The sequence below is a fragment of the Pieris napi genome, chromosome 4 (genome assembly GCF_905475465.1).
Source record: "Pieris napi chromosome 4, ilPieNapi1.2, whole genome shotgun sequence".
Taxonomy (NCBI): Eukaryota; Metazoa; Arthropoda; class Insecta; order Lepidoptera; family Pieridae; genus Pieris; species Pieris napi.
The window spans coordinates 13,044,899-13,060,354 of NC_062237.1; the positions used below are offsets into that span (position 1 = coordinate 13,044,899).

A 15,456-nucleotide genomic window follows, 5' to 3' on the forward strand; every position below is an offset into this window, starting at 1 on the left:
ATAAGGAAATATACTACCTAATACAATAACGCTTATTAATTAATTATATATTACAATAGTAAGAACAACAGCAGACAAGAAACAGAAGACTTAGATAAAAGTACAGCCTACAACAGCGGAACGTTGGTGTTAATATCTGCAAAAGCGGAATCCCAAGGTTGCCAAAGCGTTACAGATATTGTGACAACAATCGATCGAACTTGAACAAGAACAGAGTACTGGCATTATATTATACTTAGACATAAATATCTTTATACATTGCGATATTAAAACAAGAGCTTTCTAGAAGCGAGACCAATGTTTGCAGTCGCACGCTGAAGCCAGTAGTTCAGCGTGCGACTATCATTCCTGAGGTCGTAGGTTCGACTTGCGCATTTAACATTCGCTGGAACGGTGAGGGAAAATATCGAGAGAAAACCGGCTTGCCTGAGACCCAAAATCGATGGCATATATCAGCCACAGAAAGCTGATTGAACCTTTTAGAGAAAAAAATGATCACGCAACAGATTCAGACATCTAAAAAGGGCCCAGACCTAAAAAGGGTGTAGCGCCACTGATTTATTTATTTTATGAAACATCTTGCAGTCTGTTGACTGCGTCGCGGAGGCTTGAATACACCTTCTATCGTCTTGATCAGATAACTTTACAATATAACTGACGTCAAAGCTTGACGGTTTGACCTGTTGCTTAAGTTTCTATACATCAATATGTGTATGAGAAATTGTACAGTATATAATAATTGTTTAATAGAACAACAGCCTTCATTTATTTATTACATTGATATATATCTTTAGCTTTGTTTTAAGAGCTAAAAAATTAAATGGTTCTGTCTCTTTTAGACAAAAACACAACTTAGACTGATTTAGTTCTTTTGATTTTCTTACTGGGGTAAGATTGATTTTTAGTTACTAAATAAATTTTGTGTCGATTTTTAGACATTTAAAGTTACCTAATTTTAATACTTGCAGTTAATTGTAATAATTTTACCTTGAGACTATTATTAAGATAGGTAGCGGGATGGGGATGCCAGTTCTTCTTTCCCGCTCTAAGCCCTTGACTTGTGAACTGGTAGTGAATGTAAATTTAGAATCAATTTAACTTCTTTTCTGTTGACGTTCATAAGTGTACTTGTTTACTCATATGAATAAAGTTATTTTGAGTTTGAGACTTGGGCATTATCTCAGGAACCTCTTTTAACGTTGAGAACATGCCAAAGAGGAATGGAAAGAAGTACACTGAGAGCAAAAGAGCAGAAGAGATTAACGACGAAAGTAGAGGACTTTATAAAGAAAATAAGGCAATTGAAATGGTGTCGGACCGGGCCAAAATTATTACAGAATGTAAACCACGAGTTGGAAAAAGGAAAAGAGAAAGATATGGGCAGATAATATAAAGAGAAATGGAGGCACAACTTGGACAAGAAGAGCTAACTTTAGAAAATAATGGAAGCAGCTGGAAGAGGCCTATGTGTCACAGGACACGCTGATCACCTAAACCGACACATCTGATGTATCAGATTAAGTTAGGTTATGTAACTAAAACAAATGTTTATATATATATAAATATATATATAGGGTGTCAGCAATTAATAATAATATAGCTTAGTGCGCATAACCAGGAGGGTTGTAAGATGTTTATTTAAATATTTAACACTGACGTATTTTTCTATCAAACTTACCATAAAGTCATCCCTGTGTTTATGAGACTGATATCAACACACGCGTATAATACGTACACGGGTATCCCGATTTCTTATCCAAGGGACAACATATGACTTAAACGCATACAATGCGTGACCAAATTTTCGAAAAGCTAAGGTTTCGAAGGTGACGTCAAATCTAAGGATGGCAAGTTTCCGTAATACCACCCGTGGACCAAGGCTAACCAGAATGCTGCATACAACAATTAAATTTGCCTTCAAGGCGAACGAAATAATTTTTTATACCGGAAGTATAATTCATATGATTAGTGAGTTTTTACCTTAAATGCATTTTATTATTACATGACACTTCTTGACGCCATCTTGTTCTTGGCGATAAAATTGCGCGCTTTCTTTATTATCAAATAAGTATACTGAAACAAAGTTTCGTATGATAAGTTTAAAAAAAACATTGGCGTTATAACATTTTAAGTCGGGGCCTCAGATTTCTGTAGCCTGTGAATGATCAGCGTCCTCAGTTCGACACACGTCATAGACTTTGTGGGCCTAAGGCAAGCCGGTTTCCTCACGATGTTTTCCATAACCGTTCGAGCGAATGTTAAATGCGCACATAGACAAATCCCCCATTGGTGCACATCCGGGGATCGAACCTACGACCTCAAGGATGAGAGTCGCACGACGAAACCAACACTGCTCTCTCTGATAGATATACTATCTAATATCTATAGAATATAATAAAATCTCTTAATATAAATATAATATCATACGATTTGTATTATCCATTGACCTCTACAGATAATTACTGTGACATTAACCGAATTCCACCCTAGAATAATGTTCGTAGTTTTAATAAAGAGCCCACATGTTTAGGCCTTGAAACCCTAGATTAATTGATGTATCAATAAAAAGCATTCTACAAGTAGTACTGCAAGTCTAGACCACACTGGAAGCTGAGCTTACGCGCGCTATTGTCCGAATAAGTTGTAAGGCAATCAAGGTTTATAATAATCTACCAAAAACATTAAAAGATCTTCCTACTAAAGTTTTTAAAATTCGACTTAATGGACTACTTTTGGAAAATAAATAATATTATATTAATTATTGTTTGCTTAAAACATTATAATTAATATTAATTTGATAACATAATAATATATTTAAATAATGTGATGATATAGTGATAAAATAATATAAGAATTGACTATAATGATACAACTCACAATTTATCTTTCAAGATAAATTTGTACGCCATTATGTGTGACAGAATATGCGAACTTTCGATTGTACCACCATTACATTTTTGTATCATATTCTTGAAAATTAATTATTATTATTATAATTATAAGTAATTTTAATTTTGATGTTACTTACACACGCATATAAAGAGCAGTGTTAGCCTAATGGTTTTAACTTGGGGTCGTAGATTCGATCCCCGACTGGGCACCAATGGAATTTCAGTCTATGTGCGCTTTTACACTCTCTCTTATGGTGAAGGAAACCATCACGAAGAAAGAAGCCTTAAACCAAAATATATCAGGCACAAACTCAAACTCAAAATAACGTTATTCATTTATAGGTAATCAAGTACACTTATGAACGTCAACAGAAAAGATGTTAAATTGATTCTAAAGTTACATTTACTACCAGTTCACAAGTCAAGGGCGTAAGCGGGCAACACAGAAGGTTGATCACCTAATTGCCTATTAGAAATAATCACGGAGACTCAGAAATCTGAGGCCCAGAACTAAAAGGTTGTAGAGCCATTGGTATATATATAGCGCCTAATATTTCTACCATTAAGGGATGAAATTTAAAATATACGTACAATATTAATTTATCTCCATAACGATTGGGGCATTTCTGTGTCTGCTTCACTTATAAATTTTACGAAATCACAGATGTTATAGTGGGTTTTAGCGCTACTGTATCAATATTATATATGCACTAAGCTATGGAAACAGTTACTCTTATAGCGGCTAGTCTTTGCTACACTGGACATTTTTTTTTTTTTGAGTTGATTCGTTAAAAAGAATATACAAATCCTTTTCCATAGTAAAAGTATAAACAAACGTATTACGAACTCATTACCAGTTAAAAAATATTTTAAAATGTCACTTTGTCCTTTTATAGCGTTATATAGCATTACCTGACCCATACACGTTACCCTTACAGATATAAAGTCAAGGACAGCTGGTAGAAAATATTTGTATCCTGTTCCCGCAAATAAATGTGTACTGCGTCACACATCGTGGTTATTGCCTATCAATAATAAGCGTATAGTTAGTTGTCTTTTAGTCGAGCACTTTTTGGAGATGACTTAAAAAAACGAGTTGAGCATGACGTACTGAGTACAGCGAGAAAACGTTGAGGTATTTGCTACTGCGGCTAATAAATGTACGGTCAGTTATTAGACAGCCAACCAACATAAAAAGTTAATTAAAAAACTACTTTCATATACAGTTGTCCTCCTAAACAAGACTGCTATTACATTTATACAAACCACAGCGGTTTTGTAATGTACCATATCAAGATTTTATTAAATTATGTAAAATAAATAAAAAAAGTTCGTTTAAAAATATATGTTACCCTGATTTTAAGTCTATATGTAATATGTATGCTAAAAACCAGTGGCGCTACAACTTTTAGGCATCAGATTTGTCAATTTGTTTCGCAATCATTTGTTTTCTCTAATAGGCAAGTACGTGTTTTTATAATATGATAGATGATAGAAAGTCCATTGGTTCAAAACTACCACATTGGGAGAAGAGGCCAACAGTACTCCAGAAGCAGTATGAAACATCACATTGATAAAATAAATATCATCCAAAACAAAGATATAGAAAGTCTTAGTTATACATAACACCCGCTCAAGGTTTTCCGTTTAACTAATACCCTAACGAGTGACATACAAATAGTTTTATTTAAAAAAAACTACATTTAAAACAAAATAAAGCAGTAAACACAAGAAAAGCTATTTTAAATATTTATTAAAAACCCATTTTATTCAACAAAGTAACGTGCAATGAGCGAAGTTACATAAGTTAATCATAAACTCATTCCGGTAGATTGAGTTAAAGCCTAAAATCCCGAGTGGATAAGGGCTAAATGACATCATTGACGTGCTTTCGCCGTATCTATTTGTCGAGGCTAAGACCTTGCATACACTGCAAAAAGCGCAATAAGTTTCAACCAACAAACATCTTAGTACAAGGGTGTCCACACATCTGCTTTCTTAAGTGGATCTACTGTTTTTTTTATGGAACAGGGGGCAAACGGGCAGGAGGCTCACCTGGTGTTAAGCGATACCGCCGCCTATGGACACTCTCAATGCCAGAGTGCGTTATCGGCCTTTTAAGAATTGGTACGCATTGGATTCAAACAATTTTCTTAATATAAAAATATATATGTGCAAGCTAAACCCACGACCAATATCGGTGCACATTGGTATTTAGAAAAACTATTACGATAGAATCTAGTGTCTCTAGGTTTCTTGTTCTTTTTGCGGTACAGGTACGGCAATTAGGATACAATTCGTTATGACGTGCAAAAAATGATTTGAAAAAATCTGTAAACAAAATTAAACATAATTGAGTATATTTTTATATAGATGCCTGACACATCATATAAGCACACTGGATATCCGGTATATCAGGTATGCTTTCTTTTTCCAGTAATAAAAATAAAACAAAATAAAGTAACGGTAGTTTCAGAAAAACACTAGATAATCTAATAGGTGGTATGATTATTTATATACATGAGCTGTCAAATTAAATTTAATATTCTCAAAATCAAAATTATTTGATCCTGAGTTAGCAACGTCAAAAAAGATGTCTAAATTTATATTTACTGCTACTTAGTCTTAAGTGTTAAACAAAAAACAAGAACAACGTGTCTTCCCCTTAGTACAGACTGTAAGTAGTGTTGTTGGACACTTTTTTATGTTAAATATCCTTTTAAGTAAATTAGGTTAGACTAGATGTGACTAGATGTTTCTGTGAAGAGATAACACTAAAAAACTGCCAGTTCTCAAATCAAAGGCGTAGAATGGATTAGAAGAGGCAAGAAAAGCTAGATAGCATATTCAAGCAATTGCTTAATTTTTGCTTTTTTCTATTAAATTGCAGAATGCTGTTCGCTTGTAACATACATAGTTACAGCCTAATGTGTAGGCGCCCTTACACATCGCTCAGTTCGTTCAAGGCTGTCTGCAATGAATGCAAAGGGACGATGTTTTCCTCCTCATTTTAATAGATTTAGTGCATTCATACGCATTTACTTCCAAACTTTACTTTTTAAACTAAATATCGATCATTACTGCCTCTAAAAGGGAATAATCGAATGTAGTAATGTGCCTGACAAATAAAATTAAGCTAAGTTCAAAATCTTAAGTACTGGTAACTTGTTCCCTTCACAAGAAAATAATATAATATGCCTTAGACGTAGATGTCTGAATTTATAAAAATAGTAAATTGTCAAATCAAAATCAATTTCATAGGTATGTGACGCCCGCGAATATGTTATATTTGAAACCCAATGCAAAGCTTAGTTCAAAGTAAAAATACCTAAAACAAATATTGACAATATTAAGCATGGTAACACATAATTATAATTCTGCCATTTATGTACCCAGGAACTTATTTCTTAATAGTGGCCTGGCGCACGACAGGACATTTATTTATTAAAGTATATTAAATATAAATATCGCATACGTTTCTCAGAGATAAAATAGCATTCTAATGGTGAAATAATCACTAGTTTCTATCACAAATCTGTTTAGTAAATCATGAACAAAGTATATGAGATTGTTTGATCGAATAGAAGAGAAGGACGCAGGATCAACTGTCTCTTGTTGCGGATATATCAACATCTAATGCAATCACTGGATTATTAAATACATTAAAAGAATAATTCCTATATTTTCGCCACTCCTGGATTTTGCTCTGTGTATTTTGACAAGCCTAAAATACTAACATTGCATATTTAAACAATTTGTTCTCTATCTTATAGATTTCAGGATTCTAAAATTAGAAAGGGCACCAGTTTAGACCCCCAGTACCATATTTTAAGTTACCCTGCGGTAGTAATACGAGTTCCATTGGAGTTGAAATTAATTCATATACAAAACGAATATTTAATTGGATAAATATGATTGCTAAGGTATAAAATTGGCTTTATAAAATCTGTAAAGGAATGTTAAATGTATGTGGCTATAATTTATAAGATGTTTCTCTGATAAATATTGTGAAAATTTTCAAGCATAGCAATTTCTGTTACTTTTATGTGAAGCGCAGGCGCAGGCTTTGAGAAAAAAGCATACAAAATGGCGGCATCTCTCGTCAGTGCCTAGTCTCTGACGTCACGGGTCGACGTGTCCTTGTCCTGGCGTCTAGCTGAGTCCTTATTAAATTGTGATTTTAAAAAAGCAGTGTTTTTTCTGTGTGCTTCTGTCCAGGCTTTGTTGTTAGTGAATCGCGGTTCAGTTACAATTTAGTTATTAGAAAAGACAAAGACAAATAGTAAAATAAATACATAAAATATTTTAAAGAAAAAAAAAACACTTACCAAATAAAACGAACCAAAAAAACACAAATGTCCAAGAAACAAAATAAAAGTTCACCACACGAGTTCACCACACTGCAGCAGTCTCTTCGAATTGAATAAAAGATCATAAATCTGTATTATTTTAATTATGTCATCTTCTGAAAGGTCTGGAATAGATAAAAAATAAAAAAATCACTTTACCCGCCCACAAAGTCTTAAACAAAACGCCCGTAGATAATAATCATTAAAAGAAAATTAAAATTTGAAATTCGAATTAGAATCCGACTAGATCGCGCGCGCAGTTCTTTGTTATTCAAAAAATTGCGACGCACTGACTGTACTTATAAAGAGCCAGGAAGAACTATCGATGTAGACATTAAATACTTCTCAAAAATTACCAAAGAGCGTTTTGAAGCCAAAAAATCTAACCTAACCTAACCCTGTCGGGCGGGCGACTGGCGGGCGCGTAGGGGCCGCATTGCCAAATATTTTTTTTGCATCTCGGCCGAATTATGCACTTGTATGCGACTTACGTCCTCCCTTCATTGTAGTGGTGCGACATGTACCGATTGGGCATTTTTATGTCTTCTCCATGTGTGCGTCACTCACACATAGAGCACCGACGAAATTATTATCAGTGTGTGCAAGTCGGCCCTTGCCGAAGTTTCTTCAAATTTTCTTCGTGTTATGTAAACATGGTGTATTTTTTGGATACTAAAATATTTAGGTGTAGCCTGGAGGGGTCAATAGCCGTATTTTTCGGGAACTGTGACTAATTTCGACAGAGGAATCTTTTGACGTCTGCAACAGTAGTCCATGTGTGCTCTGTGTAGTTTCGGTGTGAACACATAACGTCAAATTTAAAAAAAGAATTTCTCTGACAATATTGTAAACTTCCTTAAGCGAATGTTGTTTATTTTTGGAATAACTTGCATATTTCGATCGTATAAGCGTAAATTATATTGAGCCTTTCATTTATATTCAATAAATTAATTTCGTGAGATTATTTTATTATTACTTATTATTTAATAAATATACTAATTTCTGATTACACTGTACTCCAATTGCATCTCGTTGCTTGTTTTAAATATAAACAGAGCGGAATTTTTATAAATTTGTACTAGCTAAACCTTTAATCGGGCTGAATAAAAAAGGTTTTAAGGGAAATTGGAGCAAAAAATTTGTAAAGGTCGTCGGGACATCAGAGGATTTAAAAATAGTGTACTCATAGGCCCACTATAATCGAATAAGTGAACGGTTCACGCGGCAAATTTCGATAGGAGTTTTATATTAAGGACTAGGACGCCACCTATGTGTGTTTTACTTTATATATATTATTTAGAAGTTATATAACCATCATTATATTTATATACTATTAAGTACTGAACACAGATAACATGTTTTGTATGTTTGTATGAAATTTCAATTACGGCAAAACTACAAGATTATTTAGATATTTTTCAGTATTTGTTCACCTTTAACTTTAATAGAAGTTATTATAATCATTAATATTAAATATATGGAGACATTTTACGACACCTCATTAATTTATTTAAATATTGACTTCATTGGCCATATGGAGACAGAAACAAGTTATAATCTAGTATTTTTTTCGTGAATAAGTAATTTACGTTATATTTGACAAAAAGTATAGCTGCTTAATGTATATGTAGAATGAACAATGTTTCATATAATAAGTATTTACTTATTAGAAGCCATAATTAAATTGCTATTTTATAAATACATTCAAATTATCAAATTCTGTCCGTACTGTAATTTTGGCATTATAGCTTACATGACATGATATGGCATGTTCCTTTAAATATAATTAGAAATAAATCTTCGGAGCAATCTTTAAATAGCAACACATATATAAAATACATATACAAACAGTACATACTTGTCTGTATTCAAATTTGAATTCTAACAAATAAACAATAATTTTACATAGATAAATTAAATTTGTTCTAACAATGCAGACATATCCGGGATATAAGCCGATATGTCGTGCATTAGAACGTTGGCTGTGGGTTGTCGTCCGATCGCCCTTGTTAGAAAGAGGACGATTGCATATAGCTAAAAATGTACAAAGATGACTAATACAGATGCGAACTTTAGCACTCACAACGTTAAAGCTACAGCCACAGCAAATGACCTGAGATTCCTTCCTATATTTAGGTTCTCTTCTTTCGACGTTTATCTAATACAGGAAATATGACATGTGCTTATAAACAAAAATGTTTTTTTTAATAACTTACCTAATAATAATTAAAAATAAAACACTTAACTAAATACTTGTAGTTTTGTCGTTTATTATTTATTATCTGTATTTATTATCCGTCTGTTATGCGGCTGTGCCTGCTTTTGTGCACTTGAAAGAACGTGAAACTCGGCTACACAGGTAACTTCCTATAGTAAATCACATCTTCTGAGAGATCAAAGACATCCTATATACAAAATGCTTTTGGAAAACGATTCTTTTTATAAACTTAATAACCATTTAACCATCTGCAACCGAATAATCGCCAAAATAAATATATATAATTTGGAATATCGCTTTTAATTACTAGGAACATAGTTATATGTACAAAAAGTGGGAGCTTGTAGTTTATTGTTTATCAGAATGCTAAATCATAAAATGACTGCTTCACGACTGATTTCAGAGCGACCGCCGATGCGAAAACCGCTGTGTTAGTTCGAAAAGTGAGTTACAGAATCGCAGGGCTGCTCTAGACAGAAACTAAAATGAATTTATTAATTTTCATAGAAATAAAAATTAAAATAAAACATAAAAATGTATTTATTCATTAAAATTACAAGTGCATTTCAATGTGTAGATAAGAAATACATAATTATGTGTTCTTTAAAAACTATAGTTAATTATTATAATATGTAAAGCAACTTGTAACTTAAAAACAACTAGATCGATTTAAAACATTACTTCACCTTTAGAATAATTATATCCCTCAGAGATATTTTAGAGAAATGTAAAGTGTCAAACCACTAATAGTTAGTAAGGCTATCAATATACATTTATTTACTCTTTGCCGTCACAGGACACGCACACATATACACACTGCGCGCGCGCAGGTTCGTAGACACCTTTTGTTTTGGGACATCTGTGATTAGGGATTGGCATTTTTAGGGTTTCAAAGAGTTGAGTATTATTTAGCATAGCTTTAGTGTTCAATGTATGTAAGATTATTTTACAACGTTTTGCTATGTTACGGCGTTGATACTTGTATTATTATTGAGACGAAATTTTTTGATAAATAATGAGATGAACAATAGTTATTTTAGGAATAAAATGGGAAACCAGAACTTGGATTTTCAATCTGCAGTATAGTAGTAGATAAGTACCACAGCAACATAAATGAGCAGTGTTGGCACAGTGGCTTCAGCGTGCGACTCTCAACCCTGTGGTAGGTTCGATCCCCGGCTGTGCACCAATGGACTTTCTTTCTATGTGCGCATTTAACATTCGTTCGAACGGTGAAGGAAAACATCGCGAGGAATCCGGCTGCCTTAGACCGAAAAAGTCGACGGCGTGTGTCAGGCACAAGAGGCTGATCACCTACTTGCCTATTAGATTGACAAATGAACATTAAACAGATACAAAAATCTGAGTCCCAGACCTAAAAAAGGTTGTGGTACCACTGATTTATTTCAAATAAGTACCACAAAAGTACTTGAATTTTATAAACATTACAAAATGATTGTGTTATAAAACCATACTATAAATAGTTTTTCTTTATGAAAACTTGAGGAAAACCTGTCAACATAGTACTTACACAATACACGTGTCAGTTCAATCACTCCTCGGTCAATCACTCAGTTTCCATGTGTATTTTTTGGGATTCAAATCTTTAGACGAGAAATTAACTAAGCAATTTTATATTTCTTGCTGTTCCCTTAATTAGTATTTCATTTTAGTATTTCATGGCCTTTGCAGAATGCATACGTATTTTATACTTCTAGAGTTGTTTGCCCTCAAAAATCAACAAGTATTACCTATTTTAATAGAGTCAAAGTCAAATCATTTATTTAAATTAGGCCTATTAAAGAAGCTCTTATGAAAGTCACAATTACAAGTTAAAAATATTTAAAAAAATGTCTCTAGTTGCCCCTTCCAACAGGTTTCATATGGAGAAGAATGGGCAAGAAACTCCATCCATATCTACTCTTTTAAATAGTTTTTACATTACATTGATTTGATAAATGTGAAAGCCTGTAATATGAAATTGTATTGATATTGTATTTTCAATAATAATTGTATCAGCAAGCTGCAAAACTAACTCGTAATGGAATAACTTTTACACGAATTTGTGTTTTTTTTTATAGAACAGGGGGCAAACGGTCAGGAAGCTCACCTGATGTTAAGTGATACCGCCGCCCATGGACACTCTCAATGCCAGGAGGCGAGTACGTTGCCGGCCTTTTATGAATTGGTACGCTCTATTCTTGAAGGACCCTAAGTCGAATTGGTTCGGAAATACTTCAGTGGGCAGCTGGTTCCAGATAGTGGTGGTGCGCGGTAAAAAAATTACTGTGTGTGTACATGTGATATTCTATAATCAAAAAGTGTGTATCAATAATTTTACAGAAAACCAAAGGAATTCTAACTGTTTAAATTGGCGCAAATTCTAACAATCATTCCTACGACCTTGCACATGCAAAGTCATCTCAATGACAACTAGCCAAATCTAACGTCGTACGACCTTACCGACCTTGGTCTAGACTCTAGGCGGACAGACAGACAAAAACATTGCGCTATAACTATAGCTGTGGTGCATTTATAGAGAGCGTGTGTTGCATTTACGTGAATTGAATTTGTGTATAGTGTTTTACGAAGGTGATTAAAATTTAAAGGCAAGGTGCCTTTAGTGTGGGAGAGATTAAGTTTGAATTTAGAATAATAATAACTAAATTGTTCTTATTATTATCATTTTTAATATGACATTTGTATGCCTATTTCAATATGTTTTTTTTTATAATTAATCAATTTAAATGTACCACTTTCTTTGAAATTAAACGATTTATTTATGAAATATATTTTTCTTTAATCTTGACTGCATTTAATTTACAGCTGGATTTATTTTATCAACAATAAGCTATCAAGTAAGTAGTAAGTTTAGAAAGCAATAAGAATTTTGGACTATAGGTATATCATGTGCGTTAACTTTATAGTAACATACAGAACAAATACCTTCTTTTTATGTTATAGATCTGGCAGGAGGCTCACCTGATGTTAAGTGATACCGCCGCCCATGGACACTCGCACTGCCAGAAGGCTCGCAAGCGCGCTGCCGGCCTTTTAAGAATTGCTCTCTCTCTTAGCTCTTTTTTGAAGGACATTTTCTTAATAAACGCTCAGTTGTGGAACGACGGACGTCAAGGTGATACGGATGGCATTTAATATGATTTGGCAAATATATAATATATATATATACATATTAGAATAACGATATGCCAGGCTCATCGCTCTATAACTCAAACAATGGCTATCATGTTTAGGAATTAGGAACCATTCGTAGAAGGCGCATAAAGTTGCTTGTCCAGTTTTTTCTAAGATTATAAAACAAATATTAGCGGCACACACTTAATTATATTATATGTTATTAATATATCGAAATTCTTAAATTGAGCATTAGACTAGTCATTTAGTGGTAAAACCCCGGTTTTTAAGCAGCTACGTACGGTGTAGGATAATCTTCCTGAGGAAACCAGGTTGCAAGACGTGTGCCTGACAACCCCCCATCCCCTTAGGGTGAATTCCGGGTCTTCAAACATACATAAGATACAGTTCACAACCTCCTCAACTAAAAGGTATCCAAAACACGAAGTCCCTTAAAATATTGTTGAATGCTTTAAGAAATATTCATAGTTTTAACAGGATTGCTTTTGAAAATAGTTAAATTTGTGCTTTTAAAGCAAATCTTAAAATTATTATTTTATATTCTCAAAATCGTTTATTAAAACCTAAAGATAACAATCAAATATACAATATTAAGCGCGGGTTTCAAGTGCACAGGCGCTAGTCGTAATTAAAGATTTAAGTTGGTATCGCCTGGTAGATAGTACTTACCGATGACCCCAGAGCTGGTGCTTTCCTCGCTGAACGAATAAGTATAGCAATACAGCGAGGAAATGCTGCCAGCGGTAAAGGTATTCTGCCACAGGGACCAAACGTCTTAAATTCGTTTTAATTTTGCTATTAATATTTTTTATTATATTCTGAGTTACTTTACGTTTTATTCACTAACATGGGAGATGCCCTTTTATGATCCATAGGCGCATGTATCATCACGTAAACATTTTTTTTTGAAGAAAACTTTTCAACGTTATTTGGTAACGATATGTTTGCGCATCCCCGGATATATGGAGCTTTGTATACTCGCGCCCAACCTTTAGAGAGCTGGAATTTCTATCATTGTCTTTGGAGCCCTCGGAACAGCTAGTGATTGTATAGGGTCAAACTCACTATTCAAAACATAGAAAAATTCTATCTACTGAGTTATGATGGCAATTTCTTCCTAAACCTTGCAATTTAATTCGAAAAACAAGAGCAAAATTAGTAAATGACAAAGATGTTAAATTAATTAATTCATAGCATTTTCAATACTTCCAGAGACGTGTTATCCTAGTAGCTTCAGTGTGCGTCTCTCATCCCCGAGGCCGTACCTTCGAACCTCAGCTATGCCTTTAACACTAGGAAGGATTTAAACGGTCTTTCTACATATTAATACTCACTCGTATGCCGAAGAGAAACATCGTGAGGAACCTTTAGCCTTCACACTTAAAGAGTTGACGGCGTGCGTCAGATCACCTTAAAATAAACATCTTTGCCATTTACTAAGGAGTCTCTGGCTTGTTCTTTTCATACCAGGAAATGGTAAAAACAATCTCATTTCTAAATACCGTTACAACAGTTAAAATAGACTTAGTTTGGCGAAAGTGTTTCAGTGAATAAACGTTTTTGTATATTTTTTATTCACTTGAGTTGTATAAAAGAGAAACACAAATCTTTTAAAATAATTTATTTCATAAAACGTCAAAGTGGCATCGTAATCTAACGAACGTAACTATGTTAATACAAATTAATATATTAATTTAAAGTATTGACACAGCTGCCGTTGTTTTTCAAATAACAAGGTTATTTTCAATACATAATGCACAGCTTTTAAATAACTGTCAAGGGAAAAGGATAGCCATTATTGTTAAAACAGTTTAAACATTTCCTACATAGGAGATATTTTATTCTAGATTTTTTTTTATATCAACTACTGTACCTACATATATTTGTTTCGGGAACTGTTTATTTTATTTTAAAAAGGCACGCTAACAAAACACCTATAAACACTTACAGAGAACACACGATATAGACACAATAGTGCATGTATTGTGTTTTTGTGTTGTGCATCATCAACAAGAGTGCACAACATTTAAAGGGAAACATAACAATGAGAAAAGAGAAATTATACAATAAAAATAAGTAATACAAATATGCAATTTAAACATTTTATACATTTCTACTTTGCAATTGTTATTGTTGGTGACGGTAGCAACATCATGCGTCTTAACGCTTTAAGTAAAATTAGTTTCACTAACCTACACCAACGTCACAAGAGCTGACCTTGACTGGTGGCGTCACCTTGGTCCGGTCGCTCTACCCACATCTATTATGCATGACGCATTCTATTTGAAAATCAATTGAGTCGTAGCGGTTCTAAATTATATTCCTGGATTTCGAAGGATGATTTTTAATAAGGTTTTATAACAGCAACATTTCTCCATAGTGTGTCTCATTTTTATATTATTTTTATTCAAATGAAACATCTATGTAAACTTAGATACCTGTACTATGTATTGCAAATGGTGTGTAAGGATTTTCTGGATTCATTCCCGGCGAAAATCTATTGTTTAGACTCTGTAAACATAGAGCGTTGATTGTATATTGACGCAGAAATGTACGCACCATATCTCATGAGTTGCGGGATTTTCTACGCGGATTATATCTCTGGGAATTCACGGGTTCTTGAAATCCAATATTTTTGCACTGGGTTACACAGGAAACACAAAGTCATAACCCGGGATATTATTGATCAATTGAGAGAAAACTAATTTAATAAAATTGTTTTGAACAGTGAGTTTTGAGTTGTTTTGAGAGATTGTTTTGAGTGATATGGTAATTACGTGGAAATATTTGTTCACTAAACACGTGTTGTTTGGTAAATCGTATAAATTAGAATATAATATTC

The 15,456-nt window shown here is 33.5% G+C and overlaps 1 protein-coding gene across 8 annotated transcripts in view; it reads right to left on the bottom strand.

Moving 5' to 3' along the window:
* LOC125048852 (broad-complex core protein isoforms 1/2/3/4/5) overlaps positions 1-7,762 on the bottom strand; it is a 98,110-nt gene extending 90,348 nt beyond the window's left edge. For 3 of the 8 annotated variants that reach the window (XR_007116889.1, XM_047647778.1, XM_047647786.1), the window contains exons 1-2: positions 7,597-7,685; positions 7,220-7,365 (exon numbers count right to left, since the gene is read on the bottom strand). The gene's annotated coding sequence lies outside the window, so the exon portion shown is untranslated. Of the gene's footprint in view, positions 1-7,219; positions 7,573-7,596 lie in introns of those variants that run through there. The other 5 variants (XM_047647779.1, XM_047647784.1, XM_047647780.1 and 2 more) reach the window with 5 other exon arrangements.
* Positions 7,763-15,456: the final 7,694 nt, after the last annotated feature.